General features: G+C 52.3%; 1 long non-coding RNA gene across 2 annotated transcripts in view; it reads left to right on the top strand.

Annotated features, from left to right (window-relative positions):
• The first annotated feature begins 15,135 nt into the window (after positions 1-15,135).
• The window catches only part of LOC118004108, an 8,725-nt gene continuing 4,328 nt past the window's right edge, over positions 15,136-19,532 (top strand). For both annotated transcript variants that reach the window (XR_004677481.1, XR_004677480.1), the window contains exons 1-2: positions 15,136-17,313; positions 19,265-19,450. This is a non-coding gene — a long non-coding RNA (uncharacterized LOC118004108). The remainder of the gene's footprint in view (positions 17,314-19,264; positions 19,451-19,532) is intronic.

Here is a 19,532-nt window from a genome sequence, read left to right as displayed (position 1 = left end):
AGGGAGGTATGTAGAGGGATGGGGAAGGAGGAGTGGGGGCCACTACCCCAGCCTCAGGGCAGCAAAATTGAATCTGCTACACGGAACCAAGGTGCTTTTGCAAGTCCTCCCCTGCACCCAGTGACCGTGCAGGTCCTGCAGACGGTGCTCGCCTGGGCTGAGACCCCCAGACCCTGCCCGTTAGGGAGGTGAGGGGAGAAGGCTGGGAGCCTGGTCTTCTCAGTGTGGGATGGGAAGAGCTCTCCTGTCTCCTCTGCCTCTGGCCCTTGTCCTCCCCCAATTAGAAACCCAGCTGCCAGAACTGGGAGGCCAGAGGGCCAAGCAGCCAGACTTCTCATCAGTCTTTGAAATTGTACCCCAGGCTCCTTTGCATCCAGTCACCTCCTCACAGTCGAGCTCATAATAAATGGGCCGCTGAGATTCAACTCTGCACCCCGTAATCGTTCTCTGTGCAGCCTGGTGCCCTCAGGAGGAGATGGAGCCCTTCCCAGCCCTTCTCCCTGCCTGGGGAGGAGACCCCCAAAAAGCATTTGGTGAGGGTCCTGAGCTTGGACAGGGTTTGGGTTCCAGCCCTGCCACTTCCCAGCTTTGGGTAATCTTAGGCAAGTCACCTATCCTCTCTGAGGTTCTGCGCCGCAAGAGAGGCTGTGATGAGAAGTAAACAGGGTAACTTAGTAAGGCAGTAAAACTTGTCACAGGAAGCACCATCCTGCAGTGTTAATTGCCAGTAGTATTATACCTAGATGTCTCCCACCAGGGATGGTGTAGAGGCTGGAAAGCCCAGCAGGCTTGAGGGGGAGGGGCGCGGGGAATGGCCATCTGACTCTCTGGCCCCCTTCCCTGTGGGGGAGAGGGCTTTCTTTCAGTGCAATCTCCCTGGGCCCTGGCCTGGAGACTTTCATCCTCCCCTCCCTTGATGTGGAGTTCTGGAGTGAGCCTCCTGCTGAGCATCTGAGAAATGGAGATAAATACTCAATCAACTCCCGGGGAACTCAGGGGGGTGGGGGGGAGGGGGATGCCAACTCCCACTGCCCTTTGTATGCAGGGTCTACCGGCTGGGCTGGAGAATCCAGGCTCCCCCAAATGGCTTTTCACCTAACCTACACATGATGAACAGCCCTTCACACTTTGGTTGGTGGCTGCAGGCAGTTTCGAAGCACTTCTGCATTCATCATTTCCCTGATCTTCCCTAACTTGGGCTTTGGATAGGGAATGTCCATCAGCCCCACCCACCTCCCTTGTCTGCTGTCTACACTGCAACAAAAATAACCTTCCTAAACTGCAAAACTCCAAAACTGATCATGACACTTGTCTACTTAAAACCTTTCAGTGACAAAAGCCAAACTCCTTGGCTTGGCATTCAAGGCCCATGAGATATGCCCCCCTGCCCCCACCTCTTCAGCCTCGTTTCTGGCCACCCCCTCTTACACATTTAAAACTCTAGTCCTCTAGTCACCTAGAACTGGTGGAGGGAGACGAGGGAGGGGAGCACCTCTACATTCTTCAAGTCTCTATCCAGATTCTCCTCCCCCAGGAAGCCCTCTGCCTGGCGAAGTTGGTCCTTCATTCTATTATGTTGCCCCTCCCTTTGTACATAGGCACTATCACTTTCCCGTTCCCTTCACCCTTCTGTAGTCATCCTGACCGTTGTCACAGGCCAGGGACTGTGCTGGCTGCTTTAAAGGTCACTACATCACTTAATCCTTGTGTGGTTGTTAAGTGATTAACAGATTGATAGTGGTGAGGCCCAGAGAAAGAAATCTGTCTAGTGTCACACAACCTGTTTTCTGCAGAGCTAGAACAATAGTTTGGGCCCCTGTGCTCCTTGTACAATCCACACAAAAGCAAAATGTGGTATAATAAGACAGACCTCGGGACCCAAGTGTCCCAGATGCAAACCATTGCTCTATCCTCGGCTACCAATGGACTTCCTTCGCCTGAGCCTGTTTCCTTACCTGTAAAATGGGAATAAATAAGAAGCCCTACCTCACTGGGATGGAGGGAGGATCAAATGAATTAACACAGATGCCAAAATGTTGTACGCTGTAGGGTGCTGTGTGCTTTTAATTGATTTCCTTGACCAGCCGTATTGCAACTGAGTTCTTTTTTCTCAGACCTCTCCAGACTGGAGGTCAAAGGCACTGGTAGTCCCTTTGATTGCCTTGCTCATTTCCCATGTTTTGAGAAAGCTAAAAGGTCTTTTTCTTTCCCTTATCGTAGCTGTCAAGCCCTGACCAGAAAACCCGCCAAATCCAATGTATTTCCATGAACCTCCCGGATCTCTAACTATTTTTCTTGCTGCATTTTCTTCTTTCCAGCTGTCAGAAGCTGGCAGATCTAAAGTTAATAGAGCCACGTGAGGCAATAATAGAAAAGAAGAGCTGGAAGACAAAGACTGCCTGTCCAAGCCCCTTCTGATTCCAAAGGGCTGAGTTGGCTGGTGCTATGCTGTGTTTTTTAAAAGCTCGTGTGGTGATTCTGATGTTAGTACAGGGACTGGGGGACACGGCAGAACTCCTTAGGGTTTGCCAAGTCCTTCCACACACGTTTTCATTTTTAAGCCTCTGAGCACCCTTCTTAGGTCGTCTCTTAGCTCTGTGTTACAGATGTGGAAACTGAGCCTCAGAAGTGACCGCCCCAGGCAGTGGGACAGAGCCAGGGCCTCAAACTGTCTCTGACAGAACTCCAGCCAGTGCTTGGAGGGGCAGAATCCTGTGCCTGGCTTTTGCCAGTGTCTCAGCAGTCACTGTGCCATGAACACCCTTCCCCTCCTGCCAAATCAAATGCTTCCCTAAATATTTCTCTCCCACTCTCCCACCTCCGTGCTTTTTCCCCTGCCTGGAATGATTTTCTCAGCTCAGTCTGCCAGCTGCAGTCCTCATGGTCTTCCAAGCCCGGCTGCCTCCTCCACAAAGACATTTTCATTTCCCCCACTTTCTCTTCCTTTGAGCCTAGAAGCACTTGGTCTGTGCTTCTACGCAGCCCCCTCTCCAGCCCCGCCCCCTGCTGCCACTGGATGCCCCAACATCCCCAGCTGTTGGGGTTCCCGGCAGGTTCTGGCCGTGCCTCACTGCCTCCCTGACTCTGTTCCTGCTGTGCCCCCTTACAGAAGTGCCCCTTACTCCACCCCATCTCTCACTGATTCAGAGTCCAGCCGAGTATCACCTTCTCCAGGAAGCCTCACCTGACTTTCCCAATCCTTGGCTTGACCCTTGGAGGCCCTCCTTGGTGTGTCCTGGCATAGCGAGGTTACCTCTGCCATGAGCAAGGTTGTTCTTTCATTTGTTTATTCTTTATGGCAAGGGGCAAACTTCTGGGCTGAACTGCGGAGGTATGAATCCCAGCTTTAGAGTAGGGAAGTTCTAAAACTTCTCTCTCTGCCTTACATTTCTTCTTTTTTTCAAAGAGGATTTTATTTTTAAGTAATCTCTACACCCAATGTGGGGCTCAAATCTGCAACCCTGAGATCAAGAGTCGAATTGAAGATTTCACCGACTGAGCCAGCCAGGAAGCCCCTGCCTTACATTTCTTATCTGTAAAGTGAGAAAAATAGTCTCTACCTCAAAGGTTATTGTAAGAATTAAATGAATTAATCCATGTAGACTGTGTAGAACGGTGTCTGGAATATAGTGAGCCCTTGATGAATGTTGGCGACTACTATTATGATTTATTCATTCATTCTTCAGCAAATGTTTGTAAGATGAGACAGGGAAGCTGAAGCGGGAGTCTGATTGTATGGCCCAGGAGGACCCAGTGTGGGGTATGGGAAATTTGGCAGGCACAAAGATTTGTTTTCCCCCTGCAGAGGAAAAAAAAAAATGGAAGGTGGCATTGGCCTTGGGAGTGGGGAGGGGACCCAGTAGAGAGGGAGGCTCCCTCTACTGGACCCATGGATCTCTGGTGGGCCCTCTCAGCAGGAGACCCTGGTTTGCACAGAGACCCAAGACTGTTAGTGAAACCTGCCAGGGCCTCAGCCTCCAGAGTTCCCAGTTTGGTGTTAGTGGTAAGGGTCAGGAACAAATTGTCTCCTGAGCAGCTGCCAGAGTTGGTTTTCTGCCAGGAGGCCCAGTCCACACCTCAAGCGCTGCCTTTCCCTGCCATGGCTTCCAGGCTTCCTCTGACCCCATCCCTGCCTCCAGGGGCTAAGCTGACCTGCATGTTCAGACAGAAGGTGATGCACCTGTCACTGGAGAGTCAGCATGGAAGCCGAAGGGCCCTTGCGGATCAGAAACCAGGCATTCTCCCCTATTGCCTCCCTCATTTTACAGGTGGGAGACTGAGGTCCAAAGAAGAGGAATGACTTGTCCAAGGTCACAGAGCTAATGAACAGGAAAGCTTCTAGACTCCCAGTCAGGAGTCTTTTAATCTCTTTACATTGCCGCTATACTTTTTCCATCCTTCCATCCTTCCATCCCTCTATCCTACTGTCTTTACTCTCTGTCCATCTGCCCATCCACTGTCCATCCAACCATCCATCCCTCCACCCACCCAGCCAGCTAGCCAGCCAGCAAGTGTTTACCTCTCGAACTGACACATCAGGTCTGGTGCTGGGCTCCAGGAACCCACAGCTGGGGTGGGGAACACTGTTACAGACAGCTTATGTTCCAAAGAGTTTTGGATGCTCTGATAGAAATCCGTGCAGAGCATTCACAGCAGAGGGGGTCAGATTCTAGTTGGAGCAATGAGGAAAAGTGTCATCAGAGAGGGGAGGGTTGAGAGAGCCCTGCTGGGGAGAGAGGGGTTGGGAATATGGGGTTCGGGAAGAAGTTAAGGGCATTCCAGCTAGAGGGGAGAGTGTGAAGCAACAGTGCTTCAGTGTGGCTGGGGTACCAGGCATGAGGGGGCCTGGTCTGAGGTCTGAGAGAAGGCAAGTGAGTCACAGGGCCTGGGGCCCTCTGGGTCGGCCAAGATGTCAGTCCTTGGTACGTGCATGGGAGCCTCAGATGGTCTATTCCATTGTCAGGTGCTTATCTGAGAGAGCCCCAGTGAAGGGTGCTCAGGGAGGAGGGAAGTCTCTGGGGACTTTGCCCCTTCCTGTTAGCCTATCTGTCTCCTTGACCTGTCCTATCCCCCATACTCATTTCTTCCTCCTCCTCTGCCCTTCTCTGTCCCTCTCTCTCTCCTTTTAGCCTATTAGTCCTTATCAGTGACCTGGACCCTGCCCCCTTTCCTCTCTGTCTTCCTGACAAGAAACAGGTTGTATCCCACCACCACACTGTGCCGGCAAAGAGCCCCTGCCTGGAGGTCAGGACATGGGATTCCAGTCCTGGCTTTGTCACCAACCAACCTCTTAATAACAACCTATTTGCAGAGCCATTATCCAACCAGTGTCTCCTGGGCCCCTCGCTACAGCGCCCTCTATAGGGAAGATGTCTCATTTACACGAGGGGGCAGAAGGCTTCAGGACTAGGTCCTGTCCCTGAGGGCCAGTGAACTCTGGAGAACTTTGTTATCAGGCTTGGGTTACACGATTACGTTATTGCGTGCAAAGGGCTGTGTGCACAATTTATTACCTTCTGCCCCAGGACAAACAGAACTACAGAATGCTACCCCCACAAGTTGACTCTCAGAGAACATCAGAATTGTTCCTATCCATAAGCAAACAAGTTCTCTGTCAAAGGGGTTTTCAGACTTTTTTTTTTTAAATGACAGCCTATCGTAAGAAATGCATAGTATCACACAATCAGGGACACAGGTACATATATGTATACACAAAGCAGAAGCAAATGTTTGACAGAACAGTACTTACCCTTACCACATTTAATATACTCTGATATTTTTTTTTCTATCTTATTCTATTCCATTAGCTATAACAATGGTGGTCACAACCCTGTAAATTGATTTCACATCCCTCTAACAAGTTAAAATGGGAAGTCTGAGAACCTCTGTTTTAGTGTCTTTGGTGTTTAAAGCCAAACAAGCCAAGAGAACAAAAGAATACCTTCCCCAGACTAGCTGCTCCACACTCACCGCTTGCTCTCCCCAACTGATGCATTCACTTAGGAATATTTGCTGAGCATTTACTGACGATCCTGCCTTGCATCCGTTAAATTTCTTGAATGACAGTCTAGTTTCATTGTTTCCACTTTCTCACTCCCATTCATCCCCTCTAGAAAACCATAACCCGGCCTTTGCCACTGCTAAGCTGCTGACAGTGGCTCACCAACCCTCACTGAGTGACGTCTGTCATAGCTGACTCTGTCTTTCTCCTTGGCTTGCCCCTCTACGTTGTCCCCCACCACAGGCTGCCCCCGTTGGTCCCCAGCTCTGCGGTTCCCCAGGCTCTGTTCTGCATTCCCCTCTGCCTCTCACTCGGCAGGGTTTCCCGGGGAGGCTCACCCCTGCCCTGCCCCATGCCTCCCGTTGCTGCCCGATGCTGAAGAACGTGTTGTCTGGCGGGGCCGCGCGTGCCAGCCTCTCAGCCACCTGCCTGCTGGTCATCTCCATGAGGGAGTCCTATAGGTCTCACATTTGACTCCATTCGCTGGAGTCAAAGCTCCGGCTCGTACCCAAACCTGCCCCTCCTGGGCCCCCATCTTAGGCAAAGGTGTCACCACCCACCCAGCTGTATAAACACCGAGCCTGGGACCCATCCCAGACTCCTTACTCTTCCTCGTCCCCACAGTTGGCGCATCCCTGAGCTTCTCAAATCTGTCCCCTTCGCTCTGTTCACCTCACCTGAGCCGAGTCCAGGTGACAGCTTTTCTTGCCTAGACCGTGGAAATCACCTCCTTGAGGTCTCCTGCCTGCACGTCATCACCGTCAGACCAAGCTCTTTGGAACCGTGAGAGGGTTTCTTTTATTTATTTATACATTTAAAAAATTTTTATTTTAGTGTCAGACGTGGAGGTGAGTGATTTATCAGTGTTATATAACACCCAGTGCTCATTACATCACATGCCCTCCTTAATGTCCATCACCCAGTTACCCCTCCCCCTCCCCTCCACCAACCCTCAGTTTGTTTCTTATGATTAAGAGTCTCTTGTGGTTTGTCTCCCTCTCTGATTTTGTCTTGTTTTTTCCTCTCTTCCCCTACGATCCTCTGTTTTGTTTCTTAAATTCCACACATGAGTGAGAATATATGATAATTATCTTTCTCTGATTGACTTATTTTGCTTAGCATAATACGAGAGGGTTTCTTTTAAATTGCAGTAATGACCTTGCCTCTACTTGGTTTTAAAATCTTCCCATGACTGTTGCTTTTATGATGAAGTTGTAATTATTTACCGTGACACAAAAACGCTGTGTAATCTTGCCCCGGCCTACCTCCTCTGCCTCACCTTTCACCTGTATCTCTGAGTTCTGGGACACACACGACCATCTTCAGTTCCTTGGACGAAGTGCCCTCCCTGCTCCCGGCCGCTGTCGCTCCTGTTCTCTAACTGGAACACTGGCTGAAGCCCATTGCCTCCTCTAGTCCCAGCTTAGCTGATGGTCGTTCAGGACGCCGTCTCTGGCCCACCACGGCTGGTTCCCCTGTTCTGCTTTACGCTTCCGTAGCGCCTTCTGCTTCTTCTGTCATGGGCTTTACCACACTTTGTCATCATTGGCTCACGCTTGTCCTCTCTACCTCCCGACCGTAAGCTCTGAGAATCTAGGGGCATCGCTGTGCTTGCTGCTGTGTCCCTAGCCCTGAGCTCAGGACCTCACAGATAGTAGGCACTCAGTGAGTGTCTGTAAAAGAATGGCCTTTTAGGGGCATCTGGGTGGTCAGTTAAGTGTCTGCCTTTGGCTCAGGCCATGATTCCAGGGTCCTGGGACCCAGTTCCGCATCGGGCTCCCTGCTCAGCCAGGACCCTGCTGCTCCCTCTGCTGCTCCCCCTGCTCGTGTGTGTGCTCTCTCTTTCTCTCTGATAAATAAATAAATAAAATCTTAAAAAAAAGAACAGGCTTTTAGACTTAATGTTGGAAGCAAAACAGAATCACCACGGTGTTAGGAAGGGACAGTAACCAGATGTTTGGTTACTGTCGATGGACTGTGACAATCAGAGTCCCAGGACATTAGAATCATGGAAGTATACTGCATGGATTCACAGAATGTGGATGCCTGGGACCAGAGGATATTTCAGTCCCTACCACTTGCCAGCTGTAATCTCAAGCAAGCTGATGAAGCCCTTTTTCTTCACTTTCCATTTGATTTTTTATAAAGTGCTGATAAGAGGCCCTGCCTGCCCTGTCTGGAGGGTGTGAGCAATGGGACCACGGAGACCGACTGTGAACGTACACCACTTGCTCCCTCTGATGGGGGCACTGGTGATGGTGTTGTCTGATCTGAGTCTCTTTGTAACCAAACAACTCTCCTGGGGTCCTGACTGGGAGACCTTGGTCGGGTTATTTTACCTAACCTGACTGTACTTTGGGGGCCTGTTTTCCTCAGGGCCAAGAGGACAGAGCTCCTGTGCCCTGGCCTGGCATACAACAGTGCTCAGGATTAGGGCCTGGGGGAGAGGACAAGCACTCTTCAGGAAGAATTCTCCACAATCAGGACAGGCTGAACGGTCTTAGAAACCTGGATTTTACAGATGGGGAAACTGAGGCTCAGAGAACGTAAGGGCTTGTCCAGGGTCACAGAGTATGTTGGGGCAGAGTCACAACTAGAATCCACTCCTATGGGCTCTGATTCTTCAGGCTTCTTCTTAAATTCCCAACCTCCCTAGGTCTAGACTATCTGAAGGCATGAAATAGCGTGCACTTCCATAAGGGTGCGGGCCCAAGGCCAGTGCCGGCTGGAACTCAGGTGTCGGGCCAGTTAGGTGAAGAAAGTTCATCAGCCATGGGCTTTGTGCTATCAGAGCAGATATCCTGGGAAGGATTACACAAAGAAGGGGTGCTTCAGGCCACAGTGACCTCTGTGAGCCAGTGTCAGTGACCTGCCTGTGGTGGAGGCAGTGACCTCCCTCTCACCCCAGCCAGCTCCGAGCCCTACTATTTAGAGCTGCAGGGCAGGCCCCATGCCACAGAGGAAAAAAGGATACTTGTCTGTGAGCGTGCTTTCATTTTAATTTTCTGGTGGCAGTCATAGGAATTAAACACGTGTAGAGTATTTCTCAGGGTTCATGCTGTGGCCACCTGGATCTCACAACACAATGACCCTGGGAGGGGGGCTCGTGCCCTCATGTTACAGACGGAGGCTCAGAGACAGGAAGCAGTTGTCCAAGGTCACACAGTGAAGAAGAGGCAGCACTGGGACTTGAGGTTAGTTTTTGTGCTCCTGGCACCTGCGGGAGTGGCTCCAGTAAATAAGAAAAGTTAATGACTTAGCTGAAGCTTATAATGGGCTTGGTTATGGCAGCCCTTAGTAAACTAATATTCGCCTTATGCATCATGGAGCCTAGCCCCTTAACCTTTCTGTGCTTCGAAGTAGATTAAATGAGGTAATGCCTGAGAAAGCACCAGCACATAGTAGGTCCTTAGCAAATGCTGGTGTTGCGCCCCCCCCTTAGCATGGGGACAGCAGCTGGCTCTCTCGGCGGGGCGGCGGGGGGTGGAATTGGGATGTTACTGAGTCATCATGCCTCAGCATGAACCTGCAGGACCCCTGACCCTTGACCTGGCACTCATCTTTCCCCAGATTGGCAGTCCTACTCTCAGCACTGCCCTTGGCTTTGACACTGGCTTTCTGTCTGACAGGCTGTGAGGTCATCAGGGTTCCCCGAGGCTTTTGCCTCTGCCTAAGCTCAGCAGCAAACCTGCTGTGAGTTGGTGGCTAGCTTGGCTTAGGCCCCAACACCAGGGCCGGGTTGGAAGGATAGGGAGGGTGGCTCACGGGGCCCTCGGGGAGGAGGGGTTGACTGTTGCGTTGTGGTGGTATTTCCTAAAATACTGGCACAATGAAGCTCATCTGATACTCATAGCAAGACTCTCAGGTGAGCTGGGCTAATGGGCTCCTGTTGACATGAAGAGAAACTGAGGCCCAAAGGAGTTAAGAGGCTCCTCCTAACTCAGCAACCCCATGCTGAGACTAGGACCTTGGAATCCAGACTCAGGCCCTGGCTCTTTCCATCAGGGGGACCCCTTGCTTGGGGGGCTGTGGGCTGTGGTGGGAAGTACATGGAGCCTGGTGTCACCAGATCGAAGCCCAAATCCCAGCCGGGTCAGGGACTAGCTGTGTGACCCTGGACAAATCAGCTGTGTGACCCTGGACAAGTCAGGGACTAGCTGTTGAGAGGCTCCAGGAGAGAGGGAGGCCATCTCTGCCCCTGGAACTCTCCAGGCCCGCAATAAATGGCAGCCATTGTGACTGTTTCATAACTAACTGCTCAGTAACTGTTGCTGAATCAAATTCCTGGAGAGCCAGGAAGTGTGTCTGTGGGTGGGAGAGACGTCTGGCACTTCCAAGGGGCCCCCAAGCCTTCCTTCCTACATGCCTGCTTCCCCCAGCGCCTGGCAGCCCGTGAGAGAAAATGCAACAGACGGACCTACAGGTGAGCGGGTCTGGAATTTACCTCCCTCCGGCCACTGTGCTGGTACCCACCGTCCTCTCTGCAGTTCCTGGTTCGAGAAGCACGGTGTTACCTTCTTCACAGAGCCCGTCACCATCCAAACTTGCTTGGACTATTACATTTTCACTACTGTTTACCTCCTACCACCACTCTCCCCTACAGTGATGATCCTGCAGCAGGAATTTTGTCTGTTTTGTTCCTGTTCTGTCTTCGGCACATGGAACCGTTCCTGGCACATGGCCAGAGTTTGGTCATTATTTGTGGAATGAATGAATGAGTTGATCCTTTGTGGTCAGCTCTTTGCTGCATCTGACGATGTTGCCTAAATCAGAGCCCAACCCTGTTTTCTAGAGGCTTCTGTTCCAGTCTTTTGGGGGTGGCAGACACAAACAGTGACCATGGTGTGACCTGTGCTGTGACAGAGGGAAGGAGCCACGTGGGCTGGGGGAAGCTAGAGCAGGTGGCATCTGATCCACGTCAGGAGGGGCCGGGTTGGAGGGCCAGGGAAGCCTCTCAGGGAAGCCTCAGCTGAAGGAGTAAAAGATGAGTGAGACTTAGAGGGACAAGGGAGGGAACAGTTTTCCAGGCGGGGAACAGCATGTGGAAAGCACGGAGTCATGAGAGACCATGTCGAGTTAGGGTTGTTTGATGCTGTAGAGACAGGATAGGGCCAATGAATGCCACAACTGGGAGGATGGGTGCTGGCGGGGGCAGGGGGTTCCTGAGGGGACAGCAGGGGGTCTAATGGGAGCCCAGCTGAGGGATGTGCACATCTGAGCTGTTTCCTCTCCCAGCTCTCAAAGGCCTCCCACCTGTTGAGAGGCAGGCCTGCCCCCCTCCTGTCTGACTTTCCCAGGTCAGCATAATCTCCCCTCTGTAATGGTGTCTGTCTCTGTCTCTCTCCTGAGAGAGACCGGGCTTGGGGTCAAGGCCCATCTGGCCAGGCTCCTGTTGTGGTGAGCTCCCAGAACAGCCACTCTCCATTCTGAGCCCGTTTCCTCCTCAGACTCTCTGTGGACAGGTAATGAGTGCCTTGCAGGTCTCCCCTCCTGGAGTTTTGGTGTTTGAACCAATGGAGCTGGACCAGGAGTATGTGGTAGCTTTTCTAGCCAGAAGACATTGCCCCATGGCCCAGGAAATATGACTTATTCCAGCCTTGCTAAGGGTGGGGATCAGCCTTCTGGCTCCTTCTCCTCTGGCCAAAAACCTTTCAGCCCAGACAGCCATGGCAGAGCCCTGAAGCCAGAGAGATGGATGCGGTCTATCACACACTCTCTTGGTGACTTCCGCAAATTTCTGCCCCCTTCTGGGCCTCACTCTCCTCTTTTGTAAAATGGGTGTAACCGTACCCACCCTCTCTCTGCAGAGCCAGGAGACCTGCTCCTCTGCCTGGATGTAGCATTGGCTCACCTTGGGTATCTAGGGGCCTCAGTCTCCCCATCTGTCTTTTGAGGAGTTTGGGCTTGAGGGCCTCTGACTGGCTTTCCAACTCAGACCTTCTCCCCAGGCTCAGAGATTCTATGGATCCAGTTGGTCCTTGGTGATCACACCACTGCCAAATATCCACCCAGGTTCTGCTTGAATGCTTCCAGGAAACTCACCACATCTGCAACTCCCTTCTGCCTTTGGAGAGTTCTAGCAGAAAGGCCATCCTCACATGGTATCTGCCTTCCTCCATCCCCCAACCACTGGGGTCAGTCTGTCTTCTGAGGCTACAAAACTCCACTTCAATGGACCCCGGGCATTGGGCACCCTGGCAAGCTCTTGTGCTGGCTTCCAGGGACACAGAAGAGCCAGAAACAGTCTTGGTCCTCTAGGGGATCATTGCCAAGTTGGGGAGACAGACCAGAAAGCAAACATGTACTTTCAGTAAAATCTAATGATATGACAGAGAATTCTGGAACTGCTGGAGCAAGGCATGAGGGAGCAGAAGTGAAGAGGCAGGGTAGGAGTCCTAGGTGTCAGGCCAAGAAGTTTCCATGTTGTCTGTGTTGTCCAGCCAGGACTGGAGAAATGTGGACAAATCTACTGGCTCTGTCTGACCCCAGATTCAGTTATAATCCAACTGCCACCTACCTACATCTCCTTCTGGGCACCAGGCCTGTTGCCTCATCAAATGTTTTCAATATCTGTCTTGTCGAATCCCCATAACAACCTTGCCGAAAGGAAGTCTCATTCCCATTTTGTAGATGAGAAAACTGAGGCCCACAGCAATCAGATATCCTCCCAGAGTTCACATGATCAGTCACACTTGGAGCCTGATTAAAACCAGTTTGGTTAAATCCTCTCACTAGGTTGTGTTGCCTCTTATTTGTCCATCTGTCCCTGTCACGACCACATTTGGGGTTTCCTCACCCCCAAAGTCTGGCTGCTTGTGTATACCCAGAGTCGAGGGAGCTGGGCGGGTGGCTTCCAGCTGGGGTGGAGACTTTGGGCCTGAGTCAAGGGTCAGGAGGCTCATCACCCTAGAGGGATTCCAGGCATCTCTGCAGCCTGGGGAGGTGGGCCTTTGTGTGGGTGAGGAGGGGTTCTTCCCTGTACCCTCAAATTCTCCTCCCCCTGCCTTTGTAAAGATTTTATTTATTTATTTGACAGAGGAGAGCACAAGTAGACAGAGCTGCAAGCAGAGGGAGAGGGAGAAGCAGACTCCCCGCTGAGCAGGGAGCCCAATGTAGGACTCAATCCCAGGACCCCAGGATCATGACCTGAGCTGAAGGCAGATGCTTAACAACTGAGCCACCCAGGCGCCCCTCGTCAAATTCCCCCTTGAAGGTGGCCCGGTCTGCGAGCCCGGAGTCCAGGCTGTAACCTGGCTGGCCCCTGACACACAGTGTGACCCTCAACGGGGCTCTTTCCCTCAGGGCTTCAGATGCCGTTTTTTACAGACAAGAGGAGGGGACCGGGTCTCCAAGCAGCACTCACGGCCGGAGCTGAATCAAACCCCATCTTGGTCTGACCTAGAAGGGCAGATGTGATTCTGAGCGTGCTCCCCCACCGTCTCCCAAGACCCCTCCCCAGTCTCTTGGAGCTGCAGCTGGGCCCACCCTACATCTCAGCGGGCTGTCCTTTCATTTAGGAAAAAAGTTCCCGCAGACAGTGACGGGGACAGGGACGGGGACGGGGACGGGAGGGGCAGGAAGGGATGAGATCAGTGTGGCCAGCTGCCTGCTGGTGAGGTGAATAGTCCTTGGGCCAGACAGACCATTAACCAGCTGTTTGACCTTGGACAGAGCTGTTAACCTTCCTGAACTTAATAATAGTACCTACTGTTGGGGGTTATTAATAGTGAGTATAAACCCGGGTTAAAGCGAGTGTGCCTGCCAAAGCCTTGGCCTAGGGCCCGGGATGTAGTAAGCCCTCAACAGTGTGGTCTTGCCGACACCATGCTGATGGTGGTGATGGCGGTGGGGGGAGAAGGATGACAAGGACAGTCATGTTGGACAGTATGAGACACCGTGAAGCCCTACCCCACTCACGCCCCTGGGCTCTTCACTTTCTGTTTCTTCTCTCTGCCTGCCCTTCCTAAGACTCTCCTACTCCGGCTCCACAGCGCGTCTTGGGCTGCCGAGGGCCCTGGATCTGGGCCTGGATGAGGATCTCAGCGCCCTTGGACATGGTGGGAGCAGCATGTGCGGAGGAATGAGTAGAAGTTTTCCCGGGGGGGAGGTAGAGCTTGGCTAGAGTCTCACTAGAGGAGCAGGGAGGGGCTGGAAGAGGAGAGGAGGATTTCTTCTTCCATTTAAAGGCATTGCAGGCAGATGAAGTAACGTGTGTGAAAGCAGAGGTGTGAAATGGCATGTGGGGCTTGGGAAACTGCGAGAAGCACAATATGGGAAGAGAGTGGAGAGTGAGCGGGGAGGGGGGAGATGAGAGCCCAGTGGAGGGGTTGTCTGGGGCAGATCAGGAGGGGCCTTGTGTGCCGATTAAGACATTCAAAATTCATCTTGAAGGCAATGGAGGGTTATTCTTTTCATCATGCAACAAGCATTCCTGAAGATCTACTCTACCCAGAGCACCTTCAGTGGGCACCGAGTACACTGCTCAGATGCCCACGCCTCCCCCCTCAGACTGGAGCCACCATCCCACTGATGGCTGACAGCTTGCGGGCTGAGACTCTCCTCCCTGCCATTGCCTTAGGCAGAAGGGACCCTCCTCATCTAATGGCACTCCCCTTCCTGCGACCGGCCCGTATCTACTGACTGGTCCATAGGGGGGTCTACTGCTCAGAGCCCATGCCTCAATTTGGCCCAACTGTGAAAATTCATTCCAACTGCAGAGCTCCCTGAGAGGGTGGCTGAGGCCTAGGTGGGGTCTGCCTCACAGCCCAACTTGTCCCTCTGCCCAGTCCTGCTTAGGTCATTCCCCCACAGTGTTGGATCTTGAGCTCAATCCCCAATAAGCCTCCTGTCAGCCCATATTCATGCCAGAATCTCCTTCCCCAGGAACCCGACCTGTGACAGCCATCACTGAGGGATGTCAATGCGTGAGAATGAAATGTCGGGGGAGGGGTGCGGTCCACTTGCAGAGGCCAGTGAGGAGGCTGTTCTGATTCAGCAGAGGACTGAGGAGGGCAGGAGGTGGGTGGGGCAGGAAGGAGGGATGGATCTGGGAGACTTAGGGAATACAGAATCATCAGACAGGGACAGACTGGGTACGGAAGCGATGCAGAGCAGCTGGGCAGAGGTGAGGCCAATCTCTGCACTGGGTTTAACGGGACCCAGTTTAGTCTGGGAGTGGAGAGCATGCCATGCCCACGGGCCATCCAGATGGGGGTCCAGGAGGCAGGGCGGACTATCCACGATCAGGAGACGGATCTGGGATGAAGGTGTGGATCTAGGGGATAGCCAGCACCCGGCAGTTTATAAAGCATTTTCTCATACCCCTTAGTTTAATATGGGCACCAACTGATCAGAAGGGTCACCGGAGATCCTCTATGGAGCTAGAAGTTAACCCTTCCATTGCTGAATCGTGCTGGGCGTGGTGATGTGTTGGATGGAAGGGGCACTCAGGGGGCTCTGAGCACCAGCGACTTACCAAGCAGTAAGTTAGAATCTTTGCATGCCAGCTGAATATCTGGTTCCTCACATGATCCTCAGAGGAATCTGCTGAGGCAGATACTATAATCCCTTCTTAAAAAGAGGAAACCAGGGCTCAGTGAGGGGAATGGCTTGCCAGGAATCGGACAGCTCCTAAGCGGGAGGGCTGGAGTTGAACCCAGGTCCATCCGATCCCGCATCCTACATCTGTAGTTGCTGGAGTGGGCATCAGAGCCTGAAGCTCTTGGCTCTGAGTCAGGGCTCTCTTCCCATTGTTCAGATGGCCACTTCCTGTAGTGAATTCCAGAACTTCTCATCATAAGCCAGTAGTTCCTTCCAAGAAATGGTGCTGAGAATGTCCAGGCCTGTGGGGGAGGTAGGGTGGGATGGGAAAATCTAGCACCAGGCACGGGGGATTTTCCAGACCTGGGGATCCCCCAGCTCCTGGTTTGAAGCCCAGGCATGTGTGGGAAGGTTTGTGGCCTCTCCAGTGGATAGCGCCTCCCCGGGGGCGGAAGGAGACCTGGGTGGCCGGCCATGCCTGCCTTGGCTCGGGCCTACCACTTCGAGCCTGTTTCCTTCAGGGAAATGGGCTACCTGGGAAGCAGTGAGCCTGGTTCCTGAAAATGCTTCTGTAGAGCCTGGCTGTTCACTCATTTGTTCATCCATTCATTTAACACTGAGCAACTGTTTAGGGAGTGCTTGCCACATGCTCCGTGTCACTTGGGTCCTGCCTCACCTGGGTCTAGCCTTAGCCTGTGTCCAGGCTGGTAGAGAAGTTGTGTGCTTGACCCAGTGATGCAGACTGGGGAGTGGACAGGGGAGGGATGCTCTGGTGGTCCCTGCGTCCCCTGGGCCAGCACATGGAGATGCGACCGAGGGCTATTGATTGATGGGTCAAGGGAGGAAGGGCTGAGGCTGGACAAAAGGGAGGCTTCCTGGCTGGCATGAGGGAAAGCCCTACAGGGGATGAGAGTTGGGGTGGCGTCTCTATCCTTGGGGGGCAGCCTCTGCCCTCAGGGTCTGACAGCCACCCATTTAGAGGCAGGAGGCTGAACTCAGAGACGAGGGGCCTTCCCAGATCTGGAATCTTCAGTTCTGCTATGGCTCCAGGTGGCCTCCAGCTGCCCAAAGGACATTCTGGCAATTTGCTCAGCTATGACCCAGAACACACTGAACTGTCTTGCTAAATCCTGCTCAGGGAGGAGGCGGGGAGTGGAGGAGGGAGTTTCTACCCGCAGTGCTCTGGTCTCCTGTTCCTGATGCCTGAAGTCCCAGGCACGGCTTCATAGGGTTGCACGGTGTCAGGTGTTTGAAAACATGACCTGGTAAGTTTTTCTTTTAACTTTTCCCATTTCCCCGTGAAAATGATTTTAGAAGCCAGCTCCTTACTCTTCCCCCCTCTCTCAGTCACGATCTCATCCTCATCCTCACGGGGCCGTGGTACTCAGCAGGGAGGATAGGTTCCCCTGTGACCTCCCACAGAGGACGTGACTGCATGAGGAGGGGAAGACGTCGAGGAGACCAAGCTCCAGGGAGCACCTACTATGTTCCAGGGCTTGTGCAATGTGCTTTGCTTATCAGCTTCCTTTTTTTGGAGGAGGAGACCGAGAGAGAAAGGCATATGTGCAAGAGCACACAGTTGATAATAATTACACTAAGACCAATAAAAATGATAATTATGAGTGAAACCATCATTTGAAAATCTGACAGTTTCTTACATTCAACCTAACACATTTTATTCAGGCACAAAGCCGGAGATTCTCTCTATATATTCTTGCAGGAGGAAACTCTCTGATTTCAAAGCTGAGGAAATTGAGGCCAAGAGAGATCAGGTGACTTGCCAACATCTCCCAGCAAGCCAGCCGTGGGGCCAGGCTTTGAACTCAGGTCACTTTCCAAAGCCCCTCAATTCCCTGGCCCCAAGCCATGACCCACTTTGTCTCCTTTCCTGAAACTCTCGCTGACTCAGGCGATGGAAAGACACTGGCCTGGTAGTTGGAAAACTGGGTTGGAACAGGCTCTGCCCCAAAGTGGTAGGTGGCCTTGGGCAGGTCTCTCCCCTCTCTGGGACTCACGGTCCACATCTGAAAAATGTGGGTTTGAGTTCATCCATTTCCCACTGTGACCATCTCTGGATGTGTGTCATGCGTTTGGAAGGCTGGGACCTCGTCTGCCTCATTTGGACCCCCAGTGCCTGGGGTGGCCCTTTACTCAGAGGGGACCTCTGTGAACTTTCACTGACCGTGGGGGCCGGAGGGAGCGAGTGTGGCTGCGCTGGGGGTGGGCGGCTTGCAGGTACCACGGGAGGGGCAGGGAGTTCAGGGCTGCTCCTTGTGGAGTAGAAGGCTGCCCGCCTGGTGACAGGGCCATTCCTCCCTTCTTCTAAAGATTTTAGGCTTCTAAAGAGGGAGATTCTGGGGACTCCTCTCAGTCTTGCTGGGGGGCTCATAGCCTGAGATGCCCCTCACCACAAAGGCTTGTGGCTCTTGAACTTTACTGGGCCTCCTGAAAGGTAGGGGGTGGGAAGCTTGCTAAGGGGCTGCTGTGTCTAGAGCTGAACTGCTACAGTCATTGAGGTCACCCAGTAGTCAGCCATGCCCCCCACTCCCACGCCAGAGAAAGCGGAGCAAGACCATGGGAACGCCGAGCAGGAGACAGACAGAGCTGTCTGTCTGCCCACCTCAAATAACCACCCACCCAGCTCTGGGAGAAGAGCGAGAACAACACCAGTGCTTTCCACAGCCAGGCTTGGGGGAGGGAGGGAAGTCTTTCCCCCCCAACCCCAGGAAAGAACTCACAGATGTTTTGCACCACCTGTGTTGACCTCATTCATGAACTTCACGTGGGTCAAGTTGAGGGAGGCAGTGTGGGCCTTCATCTTACCATCTGACTGGCCAACCAGAGCAGCAGTGGTGACCATTTACTGGGCACTTACGGTGTGCCAAGCAAGATGCTTAATTCTTTGCATTTATTATCACATTTGATCCTCATGGCAGTTCTGTAAGTCACTATTTTTATTCCCATATTACAGCTGAGAAAACAAAATCTTAGAGACATTATATAACTTGTTCAAGTTCACACATCTAGTAAGTAGTAAAGCTAGTATACAAATCCAGGCTATAAGACTTGGGCTCTTAACTACTCCATTATGCTAGTTTTATCCACCCATCTCTCCATCCACCCATCCATCCATCCATCCATCCATCCATCCATCCATCCATTCATCCATCCATCCATCCATCCATCCAACCAGTTACCCATTTATCAGACAGAATCCCAGTAGAAAACAGATTTACACTTAAAGTAGAGAGTTCAAGTTGGGCTTAATAGGGGCGCCTGGGTGGCTCAGTCATTAATAGTCTGCCTTTGGCTCAGGTCATGGTCCCAGGGTCCTGAGATCAAGCCCCACGTCAGGCTCTCTGCTCAGCGGGAAGCCTGCTTCTCCCTCTCCCACTCCTCCTGCTTGTGTTCCCTCTCTCTCTGTCAAAATAAATAAATAAAATATTTTTTTTTTTAAAAAGGTGGGCTTAATAAAGGGACTATTTATTAAGATGAGGAGGTATGGTTTGAAGGGAAACCACTCTAGTGTCCTAGAGTTAGGAAGAGCAAGGTTGATATTACCTAGAACCTGAAGGAATGAGGAGAGGGAGACATTGATGGAACCTGGGGAGAGAGGACCTGAGAGGAGCAGTTCCCTTTGTCAAGAGATATGTCAGTCTGAGCTTCTTCCCTTCTCTCTTCCTTTCGATCTCCTGCCGGGCTTCCCTTCACTGACCCAACCAGAAACCAAAGGGCACTGCGGCCAGTTGATGCAGTCCCTTCAGGTCAGCCTCTGGGACACAGAGCAGATGTGGAAATGTGGTGAGCAGAGCTGGAGGGACAAACGGAAGACGCGCAGCACACCATCCATCCATCCACCCTCCACGTCTCTCCGGGCACTGTGCCATGTCCCTCTCCGGGGACATATTGGTATGGGGATATTATTCCAGGCAAAACAGACGTGGTTCATTCATTCATTCATTCATTCATTCATTCATTCATTCATTCATTC

The sequence above is a fragment of the Mirounga leonina genome, unplaced genomic scaffold (assembly GCF_011800145.1).
Source record: "Mirounga leonina isolate KUSES-001 unplaced genomic scaffold, KU_Mleo_1.0 Mir_92, whole genome shotgun sequence".
Taxonomy (NCBI): Eukaryota; Metazoa; Chordata; class Mammalia; order Carnivora; family Phocidae; genus Mirounga; species Mirounga leonina.
Note: the sequence above shows the minus strand (reverse complement) of the source record. Positions and strands in the feature narration are given on the sequence as shown.